At 64.0% G+C, this 21,970-nt stretch overlaps 6 non-coding genes across 6 annotated transcripts; all 6 read left to right on the forward strand.

The window, feature by feature from the left end:
* The first annotated feature begins 22 nt into the window (after positions 1-22).
* LOC142868528 (5S ribosomal RNA) lies at positions 23-141 on the forward strand. The gene has a single exon (XR_012917474.1). It is a non-coding gene; the product is annotated as a 5S ribosomal RNA (ribosomal RNA).
* Positions 142-3,702: 3,561 nt separating this feature from the next.
* On the forward strand, positions 3,703-3,821 carry LOC142868529 (5S ribosomal RNA). Its single transcript, XR_012917475.1, has one exon. It is a non-coding gene; the product is annotated as a 5S ribosomal RNA (ribosomal RNA).
* A 3,550-nt stretch (positions 3,822-7,371) lies between these two features.
* Positions 7,372-7,490, forward strand: LOC142868530 (5S ribosomal RNA). Its single transcript, XR_012917476.1, has one exon. It is a non-coding gene; the product is annotated as a 5S ribosomal RNA (ribosomal RNA).
* Positions 7,491-11,018: 3,528 nt separating this feature from the next.
* On the forward strand, positions 11,019-11,137 carry LOC142868531 (5S ribosomal RNA). Its single transcript, XR_012917477.1, has one exon. It is a non-coding gene; the product is annotated as a 5S ribosomal RNA (ribosomal RNA).
* Positions 11,138-14,668: 3,531 nt separating this feature from the next.
* Positions 14,669-14,787, forward strand: LOC142868533 (5S ribosomal RNA). Its single transcript, XR_012917479.1, has one exon. It is a non-coding gene; the product is annotated as a 5S ribosomal RNA (ribosomal RNA).
* A 3,531-nt stretch (positions 14,788-18,318) lies between these two features.
* LOC142868534 (5S ribosomal RNA) lies at positions 18,319-18,437 on the forward strand. Its single transcript, XR_012917480.1, has one exon. It is a non-coding gene; the product is annotated as a 5S ribosomal RNA (ribosomal RNA).
* The last annotated feature ends 3,533 nt before the right edge of the window (positions 18,438-21,970 follow it).

A 21,970-nucleotide genomic window follows, 5' to 3' on the forward strand; every position in this document is an offset into this window, starting at 1 on the left:
CGGGGCAGGGGCGCCCTCCGCCGTCTAGGGCCACACCACCCTGAACGCGCCCGATCTCGTCTGGTCTCGGAAGCTAAGCAGGGTCGGGCCTGGTTAGTACTTGGATGGGAGACCGCCTGGGAATACCGGGTGCCGTAGGCTTCTTTTTTTTTTTTTTTTTGTTTTGTTTTGCCTCTTGTTCTGTCCCCTCTCTGGGAGCGAGGCGGCGGCCCCGGGCGGGGGTCACCCCCACCCTCAGCGCCCGCCGCGGTGCCTGGCGCCCCAGCCCGCACCGTGGGGCCTCCTCTTGTCCCAAGCCGCGACACCGCCGTCACGCGGCAGCATGCGTGGCTTCTGGACTGTCAGGTCTCAGACCAAAGGTCTGCTCTGTGGGAACCGACACGCTGGAGGAAACCTTGAGAGTCTGAGAGGGGAGGGAGTTCCAGAAGAAGGCCAGGATGTCATTTTGAGGGAGTATGTGACCAGAACTCGTCCCGTTGCTTTTGGGGTTCTATGGGCTACACGTAGGAATCTTTGGTGGTGGCACCTGATGTTGGGGGATCCGGAGTCACACCCAGACCTGCTCCACAGGCCTCCTTTTACTTTTCTCTTCGGATTCATTATGTTTAAAAAGTGTCCCTTATCTCTATGATTGCATTTTCTTTTCTCTCTCTTTTCAAGCAGATGATGGGAGTCCAAGTATTAAGGTGACATGTGTTGCCCGTGCCCCCCTCCCCCCTGTGTTCTTATTCATTAACCTCTGATGTTGTTCCAGCGTATTGTGGGGGTACCAATGTTAAGGTCGGGTACGTTGCCCTCTCCCAGCCTCCCCCCTCGGGTCAGAGCCTCAAGTGCGCCCATCCCCCAGTCGGTGCGCACCCACCCCATTCCTAATGGAGGTGTATGCCCATCCCCTCCCCCCACCCGCCCGACACCCACCCGATGAAGGTGATTCCTCTGTGTCCACTTGGGTGTCCGTCGGTTCGTACCCATTTGCTGGTGAGCGCGAGCACGTGGTGCTCGTGTGTCCATTCTTGGGCTACCTGGCTTACTGGAACGGGTTCCAGCTCTGGCCAGGAGAACCACGAGAGGTGCCCTCTCACCGCTGCTCCTCCTAGCTGAATAGCACTCCGTGGTGTCCACGCGCCACATTTCATTTACGCACTCGTGGGTCGATGGGCACTCGGGTCGCTTCCAGGTCTTTGCGATTGTGACTTGTGCCCTGACTCTAACCCTAACCCTTACCCAGCCCCGTCTCCTCCTCGGCCCCTGCCTGACTGACTCCTTCCCGCCCGGCCTGTCACCTGTCACCGTCCTCTGCCCCTGCCTGACACGCTCCTCCCCGCCCGGGCCGTCACCGTCCTCGGCCCCTGCCTGACGGGGCTCCTCCGTCGCCTGGGCCTTCCAAGGGCTTGGTGTGGACGCTGGTTCCAGGACGCCCTCCCAGGAACCCGGTAGCAGGGCGGCCGCAGCGTCTCGCGCCACCCAACCGTCCGCCGGCCGGCGGCCGTCGCTAAGTGGCCTGCGGGGGACGTGCCCCCACTGTGGGGCGGGCGCCCAGCCTGGTGTCTTCTCTGAGGCCCCGTGGCTGCTTTTCCCCCCCGCAAGGGGAGAGCCGCGGAGGTGGGGACCGCCTCCTCGTGGGGACGTACACCCAGCTCTCCACGTCGGATTCCGGGGCTCTCTGTCCTGCCAGAAGGCCCAGCTGGCCTGCGGGTCCTTAGAGTGGCAAAAACATCCGAAAACTGAGATTGAGGGTCCGGTGGTTGTCTGCACTTTTGTGCTGGGCACCCCAGGGAGGCCCGGGGGCTGGCTGGACAACGCGGTCTGCTGGGCGGGGGGGGGGGGTTTGGAGGAGCAACTGATGCCCTTTGCACTTTGGGTAGCAAGTGTCTGAGGTGTCTCTGAGCCCTGCGCCATGTCGGGGGTGGGGGTGGGAGGTCGGGGGGGGGGGTGGAGGAGCAGGAGGAGGAGGAGGAGGAGGAGGTGGGAAGGGCCGTGGCCTGCAGTCGTGTTCCCGGGGTGGCTTCTTCCACAGGCTGCTTGGCCTGGGCTCCCTGCACCTGGGCCTTTGGAGGACTGGCCCTGTGCTTGCCAACGCTTCCCCTGCAGGGACCCAGAGCTGGGAGGTTGCATCTCTCAGCCCTGGGTCGGGCAGAGCCCCAGCGGGCCATGCCCACAACCTCTCTCAGCACGGGTCCCCCAGAAGGCTCCTTTGGGACCAGGATTCTCTTGCGGGTGACTCTTTAAGGTCTGGCCCCTGGATGGAGGGGCACCAGGAGTAGAGGAGCAGGAAGGGGAAGGGGGTGGCCGTGCGAGGGGACACTTTGAGGCCAAGTCCCAGCTTCAGCCTGATCCTCCTGGGAACCCCGGGGTGTACGTCACACCTCCTGGTTGTCCCGCTCTGAGACAAGGAGCCGGGCTTCGCATTCCCCCAGCAGCCAGTCGTGGGCTGAGGACACCTGGGGCGTTGGGAACTCCCTGGCTTCTCCTTGGCTTAACATCTGGAGCTGCTTGTGAATCGTGCCGCCACACACACCCGAGTGCAGGTGTCTTCTGCACAGACTGCGGGCCTCGCTCTTCTGAATGCCGCTAGCTCGCCACCCACCCACGGGTGAACCTGGTCAGGGTACTTTCTCTCGGGGGCAGACTCTGATCCTGGCGGGCTACCGGTGTCTCTGTTTGCTCGTTTCTTTCTTCCATTTCGGGAAAGGCTTCCTTACTGGGTGTGGAAATCTCCTATGCCTTTCCTCGCCTATTCTGTCAGCTTTAAAATTCTCTTTCAGTTGCCACCCTCACAGATGGATTAGGAAACTCTTTCCGGTGCACTCATTAGTGAAATGACCTCAATGAAGCTGGAATCCAATATCTAATCGCCGATTTTTAGCGAGTCCACACGCCAGGGGGGTCGGGGTCCAATGCAGCCCCGGCCAGGCCCAGGCCCCTTGGACTGGGCCACAGGAGGACACAGAGGAGGGTCCCGGCCCCCACGGTCGCGTTGCCGGCAGTTCTCCAAGGGCTTGGGCGTTTTCCAGAGGTAGGAGATGGAGGGGACTGATTTCTTCAGCGCCCCACTAACCACGCCACCCCACCCATGGGACACATCCCAAGAGAGAGAGAGAGACGCCCCATACACTCGCTCCCCTCCCCCATGCGCTGTGCCCCAGCCCGGGCCCGGGGGAATAGGCGGCAGCCCACCCACAGGGTGGGGGGCGCAGCTGAAAGGGGTTGTCGGGGAGGGCGGCCCCTGCCTGGGGTCAAAGGGCGGGCGACCCGCGCGTGCGCAATCGGCGGCGGCGGCGGCGGCGGCGGCGGCGGCGGCGGCGGCGGCGGCGGCGGCGGCGGCGGCGGGGGCGGCCACGAGCTGGGGGTGGGCCAGGCGAGGAGAGGAAGGGGGCTGGAAGGTCTCCACCTTGGCGAGTCCAGCCGTGGAGGCGCATCTTGTGTGAGTGTGAGTGAGTGAGTGTGAGTGTGTGTGTGTGTGTGTGTGTGTGTGTGTATGTGTATAGAGAGACAGCCCCCCACCCCGGCCCGCCGCTCCCTGCCCGCCCCGCCCCGCCCCGCCTGTCACCCCCGTCCCTCGGAGCCCGCCGGACCCGGCCGGTGAACTCAACAGGCCCGCCCGGTGCGGGTCAGCGCCGGCGCGGGGCCTGGGGCGGGAGGAGGCGGCGGGGAAGCGCAGAGAGGCTCGGCTTCTTGAGCGGGGCAGGGGCGCCCTCCGCCGTCTAGGGCCACACCACCCTGAACGCGCCCGATCTCGTCTGGTCTCGGAAGCTAAGCAGGGTCGGGCCTGGTTAGTACTTGGATGGGAGACCGCCTGGGAATACCGGGTGCCGTAGGCTTCTTTTTTTTTTTTTTTTTTTTTTGTTTTGCCTCTTGTTCTGTCCCCTCTCTGGGAGCGAGGCGGCGGCCCCGGGCGGGGGTCACCCCCACCCTCAGCGCCCGCCGCGGTGCCTGGCGCCCCAGCCCGCACCGTGGGGCCTCCTCTTGTCCCAAGCCGCGACACCGCCGTCACGCGGCAGCATGCGTGGCTTCTGGACTGTCAGGTCTCAGACCAAAGGTCTGCTCTGTGGGAACCGACACGCTGGAGGAAACCTTGAGAGTCTGAGAGGGGAGGGAGTTCCAGAAGAAGGCCAGGATGTCATTTTGAGGGAGTATGTGACCAGAACTCGTCCCGTTGCTTTTGGGGTTCTATGGGCTACACGTAGGAATCTTTGGTGGTGGCACCTGATGTTGGGGGATCCGGAGTCACACCCAGACCTGCTCCACAGGCCTCCTTTTACTTTTCTCTTCGGATTCATTATGTTTAAAAAGTGTCCCTTATCTCTATGATTGCATTTTCTTTTCTCTCTCTTTTCAAGCAGATGATGGGAGTCCAAGTATTAAGGTGACATGTGTTGCCCGTGCCCCCCTCCCCCCTGTGTTCTTATTCATTAACCTCTGATGTTGTTCCAGCGTATTGTGGGGGTACCAATGTTAAGGTCGGGTACGTTGCCCTCTCCCAGCCTCCCCCCTCGGGTCAGAGCCTCAAGTGCGCCCATCCCCCAGTCGGTGCGCACCCACCCCATTCCTAATGGAGGTGTATGCCCATCCCCTCCCCCCACCCGCCCGACACCCACCCGATGAAGGTGATTCCTCTGTGTCCACTTGGGTGTCCGTCGGTTCGTACCCATTTGCTGGTGAGCGCGAGCACGTGGTGCTCGTGTGTCCATTCTTGGGCTACCTGGCTTACTGGAACGGGTTCCAGCTCTGGCCAGGAGAACCACGAGAGGTGCCCTCTCACCGCTGCTCCTCCTAGCTGAATAGCACTCCGTGGTGTCCACGCGCCACATTTCATTTACGCACTCGTGGGTCGATGGGCACTCGGGTCGCTTCCAGGTCTTTGCGATTGTGACTTGTGCCCTGACTCTAACCCTAACCCTTACCCAGCCCCGTCTCCTCCTCGGCCCCTGCCTGACTGACTCCTTCCCGCCCGGCCTGTCACCTGTCACCGTCCTCTGCCCCTGCCTGACACGCTCCTCCCCGCCCGGGCCGTCACCGTCCTCGGCCCCTGCCTGATGGGGCTCCTCCGTCGCCTGGGCCTTCCAAGGGCTTGGTGTGGACGCTGGTTCCAGGACGCCCTCCCAGGAACCCGGTAGCAGGGCGGCCGCAGCGTCTCGCGCCACCCAACCGTCCGCCGGCCGGCGGCCGTCGCTAAGTGGCCTGCGGGGGACGTGCCCCCACTGTGGGGCGGGCGCCCAGCCTGGTGTCTTCTCTGAGGCCCCGTGGCTGCTTTTCCCCCCCGCAAGGGGAGAGCCGCGGAGGTGGGGACCGCCTCCTCGTGGGGACGTACACCCAGCTCTCCACGTCGGATTCCGGGGCTCTCTGTCCTGCCAGAAGGCCCAGCTGGCCTGCGGGTCCTTAGAGTGGCAAAAACATCCGAAAACTGAGATTGAGGGTCCGGTGGTTGTCTGCACTTTTGTGCTGGGCACCCCAGGGAGGCCCGGGGGCTGGCTGGACAACGCGGTCTGCTGGGCGGGGGGGGGGTTTGGAGGAGCAACTGATGCCCTTTGCACTTTGGGTAGCAAGTGTCTGAGGTGTCTCTGAGCCCTGCGCCATGTCGGGGGTGGGGGTGGGAGGTCGGGGGGGGGGGGTGGAGGAGCAGGAGGAGGAGGAGGAGGAGGAGGTGGGAAGGGCCGTGGCCTGCAGTCGTGTTCCCGGGGTGGCTTCTTCCACAGGCTGCTTGGCCTGGGCTCCCTGCACCTGGGCCTTTGGAGGACTGGCCCTGTGCTTGCCAACGCTTCCCCTGCAGGGACCCAGAGCTGGGAGGTTGCATCTCTCAGCCCTGGGTCGGGCAGAGCCCCAGCGGGCCATGCCCACAACCTCTCTCAGCACGGGTCCCCCAGAAGGCTCCTTTGGGACCAGGATTCTCTTGCGGGTGACTCTTTAAGGTCTGGCCCCTGGATGGAGGGGCACCAGGAGTAGAGGAGCAGGAAGGGGAAGGGGGTGGCCGTGCGAGGGGACACTTTGAGGCCAAGTCCCAGCTTCAGCCTGATCCTCCTGGGAACCCCGGGGTGTACGTCACACCTCCTGGTTGTCCCGCTCTGAGACAAGGAGCCGGGCTTCGCATTCCCCCAGCAGCCAGTCGTGGGCTGAGGACACCTGGGGCGTTGGGAACTCCCTGGCTTCTCCTTGGCTTAACATCTGGAGCTGCTTGTGAATCGTGCCGCCACACACACCCGAGTGCAGGTGTCTTCTGCACAGACTGCGGGCCTCGCTCTTCTGAATGCCGCTAGCTCGCCACCCACCCACGGGTGAACCTGGTCAGGGTACTTTCTCTCGGGGGCAGACTCTGATCCTGGCGGGCTACCGGTGTCTCTGTTTGCTCGTTTCTTTCTTCCATTTCGGGAAAGGCTTCCTTACTGGGTGTGGAAATCTCCTATGCCTTTCCTCGCCTATTCTGTCAGCTTTAAAATTCTCTTTCAGTTGCCACCCTCACAGATGGATTAGGAAACTCTTTCCGGTGCACTCATTAGTGAAATGACCTCAATGAAGCTGGAATCCAATATCTAATCGCCGATTTTTAGCGAGTCCACACGCCAGGGGGGTCGGGGTCCAATGCAGCCCCGGCCAGGCCCAGGCCCCTTGGACTGGGCCACAGGAGGACACAGAGGAGGGTCCCGGCCCCCACGGTCGCGTTGCCGGCAGTTCTCCAAGGGCTTGGGCGTTTTCCAGAGGTAGGAGATGGAGGGGACTGATTTCTTCAGCGCCCCACTAACCACGCCACCCCACCCATGGGACACATCCCAAGAGAGAGAGAGAGACGCCCCATACACTCGCTCCCCTCCCCCATGCGCTGTGCCCCAGCCCGGGCCCGGGGGAATAGGCGGCAGCCCACCCACAGGGTGGGGGGCGCAGCTGAAAGGGGTTGTCGGGGAGGGCGGCCCCTGCCTGGGGTCAAAGGGCGGGCGACCCGCGCGTGCGCAATCGGCGGCGGCGGCGGCGGCGGCGGCGGCGGCGGCGGCGGCGGCGGCGGCGGCGGCGGGGGCGGCCACGAGCTGGGGGTGGGCCAGGCGAGGAGAGGAAGGGGGCTGGAAGGTCTCCACCTTGGCGAGTCCAGCCGTGGAGGCGCATCTTGTGTGAGTGTGAGTGAGTGAGTGTGAGTGTGTGTGTGTGTGTGTGTGTGTGTGTGTGTATAGAGAGACAGCCCCCCACCCCGGCCCGCCGCTCCCTGCCCGCCCCGCCCCGCCCCGCCTGTCACCCCCGTCCCTCGGAGCCCGCCGGACCCGGCCGGTGAACTCAACAGGCCCGCCCGGTGCGGGTCAGCGCCGGCGCGGGGCCTGGGGCGGGAGGAGGCGGCGGGGAAGCGCAGAGAGGCTCGGCTTCTTGAGCGGGGCAGGGGCGCCCTCCGCCGTCTAGGGCCACACCACCCTGAACGCGCCCGATCTCGTCTGGTCTCGGAAGCTAAGCAGGGTCGGGCCTGGTTAGTACTTGGATGGGAGACCGCCTGGGAATACCGGGTGCCGTAGGCTTCTTTTTTTTTTTTTTTTTTTTTTGTTTTGCCTCTTGTTCTGTCCCCTCTCTGGGAGCGAGGCGGCGGCCCCGGGCGGGGGTCACCCCCACCCTCAGCGCCCGCCGCGGTGCCTGGCGCCCCAGCCCGCACCGTGGGGCCTCCTCTTGTCCCAAGCCGCGACACCGCCGTCACGCGGCAGCATGCGTGGCTTCTGGACTGTCAGGTCTCAGACCAAAGGTCTGCTCTGTGGGAACCGACACGCTGGAGGAAACCTTGAGAGTCTGAGAGGGGAGGGAGTTCCAGAAGAAGGCCAGGATGTCATTTTGAGGGAGTATGTGACCAGAACTCGTCCCGTTGCTTTTGGGGTTCTATGGGCTACACGTAGGAATCTTTGGTGGTGGCACCTGATGTTGGGGGATCCGGAGTCACACCCAGACCTGCTCCACAGGCCTCCTTTTACTTTTCTCTTCGGATTCATTATGTTTAAAAAGTGTCTCTTATCTCTATGATTGCATTTTCTTTTCTCTCTCTTTTCAAGCAGATGATGGGAGTCCAAGTATTAAGGTGACATGTGTTGCCCGTGCCCCCCTCCCCCCTGTGTTCTTATTCATTAACCTCTGATGTTGTTCCAGCGTATTGTGGGGGTACCAATGTTAAGGTCGGGTACGTTGCCCTCTCCCAGCCTCCCCCCTCGGGTCAGAGCCTCAAGTGCGCCCATCCCCCAGTCGGTGCGCACCCACCCCATTCCTAATGGAGGTGTATGCCCATCCCCTCCCCCCACCCGCCCGACACCCACCCGATGAAGGTGATTCCTCTGTGTCCACTTGGGTGTCCGTCGGTTCGTACCCATTTGCTGGTGAGCGCGAGCACGTGGTGCTCGTGTGTCCATTCTTGGGCTACCTGGCTTACTGGAACGGGTTCCAGCTCTGGCCAGGAGAACCACGAGAGGTGCCCTCTCACCGCTGCTCCTCCTAGCTGAATAGCACTCCGTGGTGTCCACGCGCCACATTTCATTTACGCACTCGTGGGTCGATGGGCACTCGGGTCGCTTCCAGGTCTTTGCGATTGTGACTTGTGCCCTGACTCTAACCCTAACCCTTACCCAGCCCCGTCTCCTCCTCGGCCCCTGCCTGACTGACTCCTTCCCGCCCGGCCTGTCACCTGTCACCATCCTCTGCCCCTGCCTGACACGCTCCTCCCCGCCCGGGCCGTCACCGTCCTCGGCCCCTGCCTGACGGGGCTCCTCCGTCGCCTGGGCCTTCCAAGGGCTTGGTGTGGACGCTGGTTCCAGGACGCCCTCCCAGGAACCCGGTAGCAGGGCGGCCGCAGCGTCTCGCGCCACCCAACCGTCCGCCGGCCGGCGGCCGTCGCTAAGTGGCCTGCGGGGGACGTGCCCCCACTGTGGGGCGGGCGCCCAGCCTGGTGTCTTCTCTGAGGCCCCGTGGCTGCTTTTCCCCCCCGCAAGGGGAGAGCCGCGGAGGTGGGGACCGCCTCCTCGTGGGGACGTACACCCAGCTCTCCACGTCGGATTCCGGGGCTCTCTGTCCTGCCAGAAGGCCCAGCTGGCCTGCGGGTCCTTAGAGTGGCAAAAACATCCGAAAACTGAGATTGAGGGTCCGGTGGTTGTCTGCACTTTTGTGCTGGGCACCCCAGGGAGGCCCGGGGGCTGGCTGGACAACGCGGTCTGCTGGGCGGGGGGGGGGTTTGGAGGAGCAACTGATGCCCTTTGCACTTTGGGTAGCAAGTGTCTGAGGTGTCTCTGAGCCCTGCGCCATGTCGGGGGTGGGGGTGGGAGGTCGGGGGGGGGGTGGAGGAGCAGGAGGAGGAGGAGGAGGAGGAGGTGGGAAGGGCCGTGGCCTGCAGTCGTGTTCCCGGGGTGGCTTCTTCCACAGGCTGCTTGGCCTGGGCTCCCTGCACCTGGGCCTTTGGAGGACTGGCCCTGTGCTTGCCAACGCTTCCCCTGCAGGGACCCAGAGCTGGGAGGTTGCATCTCTCAGCCCTGGGTCGGGCAGAGCCCCAGCGGGCCATGCCCACAACCTCTCTCAGCACGGGTCCCCCAGAAGGCTCCTTTGGGACCAGGATTCTCTTGCGGGTGACTCTTTAAGGTCTGGCCCCTGGATGGAGGGGCACCAGGAGTAGAGGAGCAGGAAGGGGAAGGGGGTGGCCGTGCGAGGGGACACTTTGAGGCCAAGTCCCAGCTTCAGCCTGATCCTCCTGGGAACCCCGGGGTGTACGTCACACCTCCTGGTTGTCCCGCTCTGAGACAAGGAGCCGGGCTTCGCATTCCCCCAGCAGCCAGTCGTGGGCTGAGGACACCTGGGGCGTTGGGAACTCCCTGGCTTCTCCTTGGCTTAACATCTGGAGCTGCTTGTGAATCGTGCCGCCACACACACCCGAGTGCAGGTGTCTTCTGCACAGACTGCGGGCCTCGCTCTTCTGAATGCCGCTAGCTCGCCACCCACCCACGGGTGAACCTGGTCAGGGTACTTTCTCTCGGGGGCAGACTCTGATCCTGGCGGGCTACCGGTGTCTCTGTTTGCTCGTTTCTTTCTTCCATTTCGGGAAAGGCTTCCTTACTGGGTGTGGAAATCTCCTATGCCTTTCCTCGCCTATTCTGTCAGCTTTAAAATTCTCTTTCAGTTGCCACCCTCACAGATGGATTAGGAAACTCTTTCCGGTGCACTCATTAGTGAAATGACCTCAATGAAGCTGGAATCCAATATCTAATCGCCGATTTTTAGCGAGTCCACACGCCAGGGGGGTCGGGGTCCAATGCAGCCCCGGCCAGGCCCAGGCCCCTTGGACTGGGCCACAGGAGGACACAGAGGAGGGTCCCGGCCCCCACGGTCGCGTTGCCGGCAGTTCTCCAAGGGCTTGGGCGTTTTCCAGAGGTAGGAGATGGAGGGGACTGATTTCTTCAGCGCCCCACTAACCACGCCACCCCACCCATGGGACACATCCCAAGAGAGAGAGAGAGACGCCCCATACACTCGCTCCCCTCCCCCATGCGCTGTGCCCCAGCCCGGGCCCGGGGGAATAGGCGGCAGCCCACCCACAGGGTGGGGGGCGCAGCTGAAAGGGGTTGTCGGGGAGGGCGGCCCCTGCCTGGGGTCAAAGGGCGGGCGACCCGCGCGTGCGCAATCGGCGGCGGCGGCGGCGGCGGCGGCGGCGGCGGCGGCGGGGGCGGCCACGAGCTGGGGGTGGGCCAGGCGAGGAGAGGAAGGGGGCTGGAAGGTCTCCACCTTGGCGAGTCCAGCCGTGGAGGCGCATCTTGTGTGAGTGTGAGTGAGTGAGTGTGAGTGTGTGTGTGTGTGTGTGTGTGTGTGTGTATAGAGAGACAGCCCCCCACCCCGGCCCGCCGCTCCCTGCCCGCCCCGCCCCGCCCCGCCTGTCACCCCCGTCCCTCGGAGCCCGCCGGACCCGGCCGGTGAACTCAACAGGCCCGCCCGGTGCGGGTCAGCGCCGGCGCGGGGCCTGGGGCGGGAGGAGGCGGCGGGGAAGCGCAGAGAGGCTCGGCTTCTCGAGCGGGGCAGGGGCGCCCTCCGCCGTCTAGGGCCACACCACCCTGAACGCGCCCGATCTCGTCTGGTCTCGGAAGCTAAGCAGGGTCGGGCCTGGTTAGTACTTGGATGGGAGACCGCCTGGGAATACCGGGTGCCGTAGGCTTCTTTTTTTTTTTTTTTTTTTTTTGTTTTGCCTCTTGTTCTGTCCCCTCTCTGGGAGCGAGGCGGCGGCCCCGGGCGGGGGTCACCCCCACCCTCAGCGCCCGCCGCGGTGCCTGGCGCCCCAGCCCGCACCGTGGGGCCTCCTCTTGTCCCAAGCCGCGACACCGCCGTCACGCGGCAGCATGCGTGGCTTCTGGACTGTCAGGTCTCAGACCAAAGGTCTGCTCTGTGGGAACCGACACGCTGGAGGAAACCTTGAGAGTCTGAGAGGGGAGGGAGTTCCAGAAGAAGGCCAGGATGTCATTTTGAGGGAGTATGTGACCAGAACTCGTCCCGTTGCTTTTGGGGTTCTATGGGCTACACGTAGGAATCTTTGGTGGTGGCACCTGATGTTGGGGGATCCGGAGTCACACCCAGACCTGCTCCACAGGCCTCCTTTTACTTTTCTCTTCGGATTCATTATGTTTAAAAAGTGTCCCTTATCTCTATGATTGCATTTTCTTTTCTCTCTCTTTTCAAGCAGATGATGGGAGTCCAAGTATTAAGGTGACATGTGTTGCCCGTGCCCCCCTCCCCCCTGTGTTCTTATTCATTAACCTCTGATGTTGTTCCAGCGTATTGTGGGGGTACCAATGTTAAGGTCGGGTACGTTGCCCTCTCCCAGCCTCCCCCCTCGGGTCAGAGCCTCAAGTGCGCCCATCCCCCAGTCGGTGCGCACCCACCCCATTCCTAATGGAGGTGTATGCCCATCCCCTCCCCCCACCCGCCCGACACCCACCCGATGAAGGTGATTCCTCTGTGTCCACTTGGGTGTCCGTCGGTTCGTACCCATTTGCTGGTGAGCGCGAGCACGTGGTGCTCGTGTGTCCATTCTTGGGCTACCTGGCTTACTGGAACGGGTTCCAGCTCTGGCCAGGAGAACCACGAGAGGTGCCCTCTCACCGCTGCTCCTCCTAGCTGAATAGCACTCCGTGGTGTCCACGCGCCACATTTCATTTACGCACTCGTGGGTCGATGGGCACTCGGGTCGCTTCCAGGTCTTTGCGATTGTGACTTGTGCCCTGACTCTAACCCTAACCCTTACCCAGCCCCGTCTCCTCCTCGGCCCCTGCCTGACTGACTCCTTCCCGCCCGGCCTGTCACCTGTCACCGTCCTCTGCCCCTGCCTGACACGCTCCTCCCCGCCCGGGCCGTCACCGTCCTCGGCCCCTGCCTGACGGGGCTCCTCCGTCGCCTGGGCCTTCCAAGGGCTTGGTGTGGACGCTGGTTCCAGGACGCCCTCCCAGGAACCCGGTAGCAGGGCGGCCGCAGCGTCTCGCGCCACCCAACCGTCCGCCGGCCGGCGGCCGTCGCTAAGTGGCCTGCGGGGGACGTGCCCCCACTGTGGGGCGGGCGCCCAGCCTGGTGTCTTCTCTGAGGCCCCGTGGCTGCTTTTCCCCCCCGCAAGGGGAGAGCCGCGGAGGTGGGGACCGCCTCCTCGTGGGGACGTACACCCAGCTCTCCACGTCGGATTCCGGGGCTCTCTGTCCTGCCAGAAGGCCCAGCTGGCCTGCGGGTCCTTAGAGTGGCAAAAACATCCGAAAACTGAGATTGAGGGTCCGGTGGTTGTCTGCACTTTTGTGCTGGGCACCCCAGGGAGGCCCGGGGGCTGGCTGGACAACGCGGTCTGCTGGGCGGGGGGGGGGGTTTGGAGGAGCAACTGATGCCCTTTGCACTTTGGGTAGCAAGTGTCTGAGGTGTCTCTGAGCCCTGCGCCATGTCGGGGGTGGGGGTGGGAGGTCGGGGGGGGGTGGAGGAGCAGGAGGAGGAGGAGGAGGAGGAGGTGGGAAGGGCCGTGGCCTGCAGTCGTGTTCCCGGGGTGGCTTCTTCCACAGGCTGCTTGGCCTGGGCTCCCTGCACCTGGGCCTTTGGAGGACTGGCCCTGTGCTTGCCAACGCTTCCCCTGCAGGGACCCAGAGCTGGGAGGTTGCATCTCTCAGCCCTGGGTCGGGCAGAGCCCCAGCGGGCCATGCCCACAACCTCTCTCAGCACGGGTCCCCCAGAAGGCTCCTTTGGGACCAGGATTCTCTTGCGGGTGACTCTTTAAGGTCTGGCCCCTGGATGGAGGGGCACCAGGAGTAGAGGAGCAGGAAGGGGAAGGGGGTGGCCGTGCGAGGGGACACTTTGAGGCCAAGTCCCAGCTTCAGCCTGATCCTCCTGGGAACCCCGGGGTGTACGTCACACCTCCTGGTTGTCCCGCTCTGAGACAAGGAGCCGGGCTTCGCATTCCCCCAGCAGCCAGTCGTGGGCTGAGGACACCTGGGGCGTTGGGAACTCCCTGGCTTCTCCTTGGCTTAACATCTGGAGCTGCTTGTGAATCGTGCCGCCACACACACCCGAGTGCAGGTGTCTTCTGCACAGACTGCGGGCCTCGCTCTTCTGAATGCCGCTAGCTCGCCACCCACCCACGGGTGAACCTGGTCAGGGTACTTTCTCTCGGGGGCAGACTCTGATCCTGGCGGGCTACCGGTGTCTCTGTTTGCTCGTTTCTTTCTTCCATTTCGGGAAAGGCTTCCTTACTGGGTGTGGAAATCTCCTATGCCTTTCCTCGCCTATTCTGTCAGCTTTAAAATTCTCTTTCAGTTGCCACCCTCACAGATGGATTAGGAAACTCTTTCCGGTGCACTCATTAGTGAAATGACCTCAATGAAGCTGGAATCCAATATCTAATCGCCGATTTTTAGCGAGTCCACACGCCAGGGGGGTCGGGGTCCAATGCAGCCCCGGCCAGGCCCAGGCCCCTTGGACTGGGCCACAGGAGGACACAGAGGAGGGTCCCGGCCCCCACGGTCGCGTTGCCGGCAGTTCTCCAAGGGCTTGGGCGTTTTCCAGAGGTAGGAGATGGAGGGGACTGATTTCTTCAGCGCCCCACTAACCACGCCACCCCACCCATGGGACACATCCCAAGAGAGAGAGAGAGACGCCCCATACACTCGCTCCCCTCCCCCATGCGCTGTGCCCCAGCCCGGGCCCGGGGGAATAGGCGGCAGCCCACCCACAGGGTGGGGGGCGCAGCTGAAAGGGGTTGTCGGGGAGGGCGGCCCCTGCCTGGGGTCAAAGGGCGGGCGACCCGCGCGTGCGCAATCGGCGGCGGCGGCGGCGGCGGCGGCGGCGGCGGCGGCGGCGGGGGCGGCCACGAGCTGGGGGTGGGCCAGGCGAGGAGAGGAAGGGGGCTGGAAGGTCTCCACCTTGGCGAGTCCAGCCGTGGAGGCGCATCTTGTGTGAGTGTGAGTGAGTGAGTGTGAGTGTGTGTGTGTGTGTGTGTGTGTGTGTGTATAGAGAGACAGCCCCCCACCCCGGCCCGCCGCTCCCTGCCCGCCCCGCCCCGCCCCGCCTGTCACCCCCGTCCCTCGGAGCCCGCCGGACCCGGCCGGTGAACTCAACAGGCCCGCCCGGTGCGGGTCAGCGCCGGCGCGGGGCCTGGGGCGGGAGGAGGCGGCGGGGAAGCGCAGAGAGGCTCGGCTTCTTGAGCGGGGCAGGGGCGCCCTCCGCCGTCTAGGGCCACACCACCCTGAACGCGCCCGATCTCGTCTGGTCTCGGAAGCTAAGCAGGGTCGGGCCTGGTTAGTACTTGGATGGGAGACCGCCTGGGAATACCGGGTGCCGTAGGCTTCTTTTTTTTTTTTTTTTTTTTTTGTTTTGCCTCTTGTTCTGTCCCCTCTCTGGGAGCGAGGCGGCGGCCCCGGGCGGGGGTCACCCCCACCCTCAGCGCCCGCCGCGGTGCCTGGCGCCCCAGCCCGCACCGTGGGGCCTCCTCTTGTCCCAAGCCGCGACACCGCCGTCACGCGGCAGCATGCGTGGCTTCTGGACTGTCAGGTCTCAGACCAAAGGTCTGCTCTGTGGGAACCGACACGCTGGAGGAAACCTTGAGAGTCTGAGAGGGGAGGGAGTTCCAGAAGAAGGCCAGGATGTCATTTTGAGGGAGTATGTGACCAGAACTCGTCCCGTTGCTTTTGGGGTTCTATGGGCTACACGTAGGAATCTTTGGTGGTGGCACCTGATGTTGGGGGATCCGGAGTCACACCCAGACCTGCTCCACAGGCCTCCTTTTACTTTTCTCTTCGGATTCATTATGTTTAAAAAGTGTCTCTTATCTCTATGATTGCATTTTCTTTTCTCTCTCTTTTCAAGCAGATGATGGGAGTCCAAGTATTAAGGTGACATGTGTTGCCCGTGCCCCCCTCCCCCCTGTGTTCTTATTCATTAACCTCTGATGTTGTTCCAGCGTATTGTGGGGGTACCAATGTTAAGGTCGGGTACGTTGCCCTCTCCCAGCCTCCCCCCTCGGGTCAGAGCCTCAAGTGCGCCCATCCCCCAGTCGGTGCGCACCCACCCCATTCCTAATGGAGGTGTATGCCCATCCCCTCCCCCCACCCGCCCGACACCCACCCGATGAAGGTGATTCCTCTGTGTCCACTTGGGTGTCCGTCGGTTCGTACCCATTTGCTGGTGAGCGCGAGCACGTGGTGCTCGTGTGTCCATTCTTGGGCTACCTGGCTTACTGGAACGGGTTCCAGCTCTGGCCAGGAGAACCACGAGAGGTGCCCTCTCACCGCTGCTCCTCCTAGCTGAATAGCACTCCGTGGTGTCCACGCGCCACATTTCATTTACGCACTCGTGGGTCGATGGGCACTCGGGTCGCTTCCAGGTCTTTGCGATTGTGACTTGTGCCCTGACTCTAACCCTAACCCTTACCCAGCCCCGTCTCCTCCTCGGCCCCTGCCTGACTGACTCCTTCCCGCCCGGCCTGTCACCTGTCACCATCCTCTGCCCCTGCCTGACACGCTCCTCCCCGCCCGGGCCGTCACCGTCCTCGGCCCCTGCCTGACGGGGCTCCTCCGTCGCCTGGGCCTTCCAAGGGCTTGGTGTGGACGCTGGTTCCAGGACGCCCTCCCAGGAACCCGGTAGCAGGGCGGCCGCAGCGTCTCGCGCCACCCAACCGTCCGCCGGCCGGCGGCCGTCGCTAAGTGGCCTGCGGGGGACGTGCCCCCACTGTGGGGCGGGCGCCCAGCCTGGTGTCTTCTCTGAGGCCCCGTGGCTGCTTTTCCCCCCCGCAAGGGGAGAGCCGCGGAGGTGGGGACCGCCTCCTCGTGGGGACGTACACCCAGCTCTCCACGTCGGATTCCGGGGCTCTCTGTCCTGCCAGAAGGCCCAGCTGGCCTGCGGGTCCTTAGAGTGGCAAAAACATCCGAAAACTGAGATTGAGGGTCCGGTGGTTGTCTGCACTTTTGTGCTGGGCACCCCAGGGAGGCCCGGGGGCTGGCTGGACAACGCGGTCTGCTGGGCGGGGGGGGGGTTTGGAGGAGCAACTGATGCCCTTTGCACTTTGGGTAGCAAGTGTCTGAGGTGTCTCTGAGCCCTGCGCCATGTCGGGGGTGGGGGTGGGAGGTCGGGGGGGGGGTGGAGGAGCAGGAGGAGGAGGAGGAGGAGGAGGTGGGAAGGGCCGTGGCCTGCAGTCGTGTTCCCGGGGTGGCTTCTTCCACAGGCTGCTTGGCCTGGGCTCCCTGCACCTGGGCCTTTGGAGGACTGGCCCTGTGCTTGCCAACGCTTCCCCTGCAGGGACCCAGAGCTGGGAGGTTGCATCTCTCAGCCCTGGGTCGGGCAGAGCCCCAGCGGGCCATGCCCACAACCTCTCTCAGCACGGGTCCCCCAGAAGGCTCCTTTGGGACCAGGATTCTCTTGCGGGTGACTCTTTAAGGTCTGGCCCCTGGATGGAGGGGCACCAGGAGTAGAGGAGCAGGAAGGGGAAGGGGGTGGCCGTGCGAGGGGACACTTTGAGGCCAAGTCCCAGCTTCAGCCTGATCCTCCTGGGAACCCCGGGGTGTACGTCACACCTCCTGGTTGTCCCGCTCTGAGACAAGGAGCCGGGCTTCGCATTCCCCCAGCAGCCAGTCGTGGGCTGAGGACACCTGGGGCGTTGGGAACTCCCTGGCTTCTCCTTGGCTTAACATCTGGAGCTGCTTGTGAATCGTGCCGCCACACACACCCGAGTGCAGGTGTCTTCTGCACAGACTGCGGGCCTCGCTCTTCTGAATGCCGCTAGCTCGCCACCCACCCACGGGTGAACCTGGTCAGGGTACTTTCTCTCGGGGGCAGACTCTGATCCTGGCGGGCTACCGGTGTCTCTGTTTGCTCGTTTCTTTCTTCCATTTCGGGAAAGGCTTCCTTACTGGGTGTGGAAATCTCCTATGCCTTTCCTCGCCTATTCTGTCAGCTTTAAAATTCTCTTTCAGTTGCCACCCTCACAGATGGATTAGGAAACTCTTTCCGGTGCACTCATTAGTGAAATGACCTCAATGAAGCTGGAATCCAATATCTAATCGCCGATTTTTAGCGAGTCCACACGCCAGGGGGGTCGGGGTCCAATGCAGCCCCGGCCAGGCCCAGGCCCCTTGGACTGGGCCACAGGAGGACACAGAGGAGGGTCCCGGCCCCCACGGTCGCGTTGCCGGCAGTTCTCCAAGGGCTTGGGCGTTTTCCAGAGGTAGGAGATGGAGGGGACTGATTTCTTCAGCGCCCCACTAACCACGCCACCCCACCCATGGGACACATCCCAAGAGAGAGAGAGAGACGCCCCATACACTCGCTCCCCTCCCCCATGCGCTGTGCCCCAGCCCGGGCCCGGGGGAATAGGCGGCAGCCCACCCACAGGGTGGGGGGCGCAGCTGAAAGGGGTTGTCGGGGAGGGCGGCCCCTGCCTGGGGTCAAAGGGCGGGCGACCCGCGCGTGCGCAATCGGCGGCGGCGGCGGCGGCGGCGGCGGCGGCGGCGGCGGCGGCGGCGGCCACGAGCTGGGGGTGGGCCAGGCGAGGAGAGGAAGGGGGCTGGAAGGTCTCCACCTTGGCGAGTCCAGCCGTGGAGGCGCATCTTGTGTGAGTGTGAGTGAGTGAGTGTGAGTGTGTGTGTGTGTGTGTGTGTGTGTGTGTATAGAGAGACAGCCCCCCACCCCGGCCCGCCGCTCCCTGCCCGCCCCGCCCCGCCCCGCCTGTCACCCCCGTCCCTCGGAGCCCGCCGGACCCGGCCGGTGAACTCAACAGGCCCGCCCGGTGCGGGTCAGCGCCGGCGCGGGGCCTGGGGCGGGAGGAGGCGGCGGGGAAGCGCAGAGAGGCTCGGCTTCTTGAGCGGGGCAGGGGCGCCCTCCGCCGTCTAGGGCCACACCACCCTGAACGCGCCCGATCTCGTCTGGTCTCGGAAGCTAAGCAGGGTCGGGCCTGGTTAGTACTTGGATGGGAGACCGCCTGGGAATACCGGGTGCCGTAGGCTTCTTTTTTTTTTTTTTTTTGTTTTGTTTTGCCTCTTGTTCTGTCCCCTCTCTGGGAGCGAGGCGGCGGCCCCGGGCGGGGGTCACCCCCACCCTCAGCGCCCGCCGCGGTGCCTGGCGCCCCAGCCCGCACCGTGGGGCCTCCTCTTGTCCCAAGCCGCGACACCGCCGTCACGCGGCAGCATGCGTGGCTTCTGGACTGTCAGGTCTCAGACCAAAGGTCTGCTCTGTGGGAACCGACACGCTGGAGGAAACCTTGAGAGTCTGAGAGGGGAGGGAGTTCCAGAAGAAGGCCAGGATGTCATTTTGAGGGAGTATGTGACCAGAACTCGTCCCGTTGCTTTTGGGGTTCTATGGGCTACACGTAGGAATCTTTGGTGGTGGCACCTGATGTTGGGGGATCCGGAGTCACACCCAGACCTGCTCCACAGGCCTCCTTTTACTTTTCTCTTCGGATTCATTATGTTTAAAAAGTGTCCCTTATCTCTATGATTGCATTTTCTTTTCTCTCTCTTTTCAAGCAGATGATGGGAGTCCAAGTATTAAGGTGACATGTGTTGCCCGTGCCCCCCTCCCCCCTGTGTTCTTATTCATTAACCTCTGATGTTGTTCCAGCGTATTGTGGGGGTACCAATGTTAAGGTCGGGTACGTTGCCCTCTCCCAGCCTCCCCCCTCGGGTCAGAGCCTCAAGTGCGCCCATCCCCCAGTCGGTGCGCACCCACCCCATTCCTAATGGAGGTGTATGCCCATCCCCTCCCCCCACCCGCCCGACACCCACCCGATGAAGGTGATTCCTCTGTGTCCACTTGGGTGTCCGTCGGTTCGTACCCATTTGCTGGTGAGCGCGAGCACGTGGTGCTCGTGTGTCCATTCTTGGGCTACCTGGCTTACTGGAACGGGTTCCAGCTCTGGCCAGGAGAACCACGAGAGGTGCCCTCTCACCGCTGCTCCTCCTAGCTGAATAGCACTCCGTGGTGTCCACGCGCCACATTTCATTTACGCACTCGTGGGTCGATGGGCACTCGGGTCGCTTCCAGGTCTTTGCGATTGTGACTTGTGCCCTGACTCTAACCCTAACCCTTACCCAGCCCCGTCTCCTCCTCGGCCCCTGCCTGACTGACTCCTTCCCGCCCGGCCTGTCACCTGTCACCGTCCTCTGCCCCTGCCTGACACGCTCCTCCCCGCCCGGGCCGTCACCGTCCTCGGCCCCTGCCTGACGGGGCTCCTCCGTCGCCTGGGCCTTCCAAGGGCTTGGTGTGGACGCTGGTTCCAGGACGCCCTCCCAGGAACCCGGTAGCAGGGCGGCCGCAGCGTCTCGCGCCACCCAACCGTCCGCCGGCCGGCGGCCGTCGCTAAGTGGCCTGCGGGGGACGTGCCCCCACTGTGGGGCGGGCGCCCAGCCTGGTGTCTTCTCTGAGGCCCCGTGGCTGCTTTTCCCCCCCGCAAGGGGAGAGCCGCGGAGGTGGGGACCGCCTCCTCGTGGGGACGTACACCCAGCTCTCCACGTCGGATTCCGGGGCTCTCTGTCCTGCCAGAAGGCCCAGCTGGCCTGCGGGTCCTTAGAGTGGCAAAAACATCCGAAAACTGAGATTGAGGGTCCGGTGGTTGTCTGCACTTTTGTGCTGGGCACCCCAGGGAGGCCCGGGGGCTGGCTGGACAACGCGGTCTGCTGGGCGGGGGGGGGGGGGTTTGGAGGAGCAACTGATGCCCTTTGCACTTTGGGTAGCAAGTGTCTGAGGTGTCTCTGAGCCCTGCGCCATGTCGGGGGTGGGGGTGGGAGGTCGGGGGGGGGTGGAGGAGCAGGAGGAGGAGGAGGAGGAGGAGGTGGGAAGGGCCGTGGCCTGCAGTCGTGTTCCCGGGGTGGCTTCTTCCACAGGCTGCTTGGCCTGGGCTCCCTGCACCTGGGCCTTTGGAGGACTGGCCCTGTGCTTGCCAACGCTTCCCCTGCAGGGACCCAGAGCTGGGAGGTTGCATCTCTCAGCCCTGGGTCGGGCAGAGCCCCAGCGGGCCATGCCCACAACCTCTCTCAGCACGGGTCCCCCAGAAGGCTCCTTTGGGACCAGGATTCTCTTGCGGGTGACTCTTTAAGGTCTGGCCCCTGGATGGAGGGGCACCAGGAGTAGAGGAGCAGGAAGGGGAAGGGGGTGGCCGTGCGAGGGGACACTTTGAGGCCAAGTCCCAGCTTCAGCCTGATCCTCCTGGGAACCCCGGGGTGTACGTCACACCTCCTGGTTGTCCCGCTCTGAGACAAGGAGCCGGGCTTCGCATTCCCCCAGCAGCCAGTCGTGGGCTGAGGACACCTGGGGCGTTGGGAACTCCCTGGCTTCTCCTTGGCTTAACATCTGGAGCTGCTTGTGAATCGTGCCGCCACACACACCCGAGTGCAGGTGTCTTCTGCACAGACTGCGGGCCTCGCTCTTCTGAATGCCGCTAGCTCGCCACCCACCCACGGGTGAACCTGGTCAGGGTACTTTCTCTCGGGGGCAGACTCTGATCCTGGCGGGCTACCGGTGTCTCTGTTTGCTCGTTTCTTTCTTCCATTTCGGGAAAGGCTTCCTTACTGGGTGTGGAAATCTCCTATGCCTTTCCTCGCCTATTCTGTCAGCTTTAAAATTCTCTTTCAGTTGCCACCCTCACAGATGGATTAGGAAACTCTTTCCGGTGCACTCATTAGTGAAATGACCTCAATGAAGCTGGAATCCAATATCTAATCGCCGATTTTTAGCGAGTCCACACGCCAGGGGGGTCGGGGTCCAATGCAGCCCCGGCCAGGCCCAGGCCCCTTGGACTGGGCCACAGGAGGACACAGAGGAGGGTCCCGGCCCCCACGGTCGCGTTGCCGGCAGTTCTCCAAGGGCTTGGGCGTTTTCCAGAGGTAGGAGATGGAGGGGACTGATTTCTTCAGCGCCCCACTAACCACGCCACCCCACCCATGGGACACATCCCAAGAGAGAGAGAGAGACGCCCCATACACTCGCTCCCCTCCCCCATGCGCTGTGCCCCAGCCCGGGCCCGGGGGAATAGGCGGCAGCCCACCCACAGGGTGGGGGGCGCAGCTGAAAGGGGTTGTCGGGGAGGGCGGCCCCTGCCTGGGGTCAAAGGGCGGGCGACCCGCGCGTGCGCAATCGGCGGCGGCGGCGGCGGCGGCGGCGGCGGCGGCGGCGGCGGGGGCGGCCACGAGCTGGGGGTGGGCCAGGCGAGGAGAGGAAGGGGGCTGGAAGGTCTCCACCTTGGCGAGTCCAGCCGTGGAGGCGCATCTTGTGTGAGTGTGAGTGAGTGAGTGTGAGTGTGTGTGTGTGTGTGTGTGTGTGTGTGTATAGAGAGACAGCCCCCCACCCCGGCCCGCCGCTCCCTGCCCGCCCCGCCCCGCCCCGCCTGTCACCCCCGTCCCTCGGAGCCCGCCGGACCCGGCCGGTGAACTCAACAGGCCCGCCCGGTGCGGGTCAGCGCCGGCGCGGGGCCTGGGGCGGGAGGAGGCGGCGGGGAAGCGCAGAGAGGCTCGGCTTCTTGAGCGGGGCAGGGGCGCCCTCCGCC

The sequence above is a fragment of the Microcebus murinus genome, unplaced genomic scaffold (genome assembly GCF_040939455.1).
Source record: "Microcebus murinus isolate Inina unplaced genomic scaffold, M.murinus_Inina_mat1.0 scaf034_hap2_Mmur4.0, whole genome shotgun sequence".
NCBI classification, from domain to species: domain Eukaryota; kingdom Metazoa; phylum Chordata; class Mammalia; order Primates; family Cheirogaleidae; genus Microcebus; species Microcebus murinus.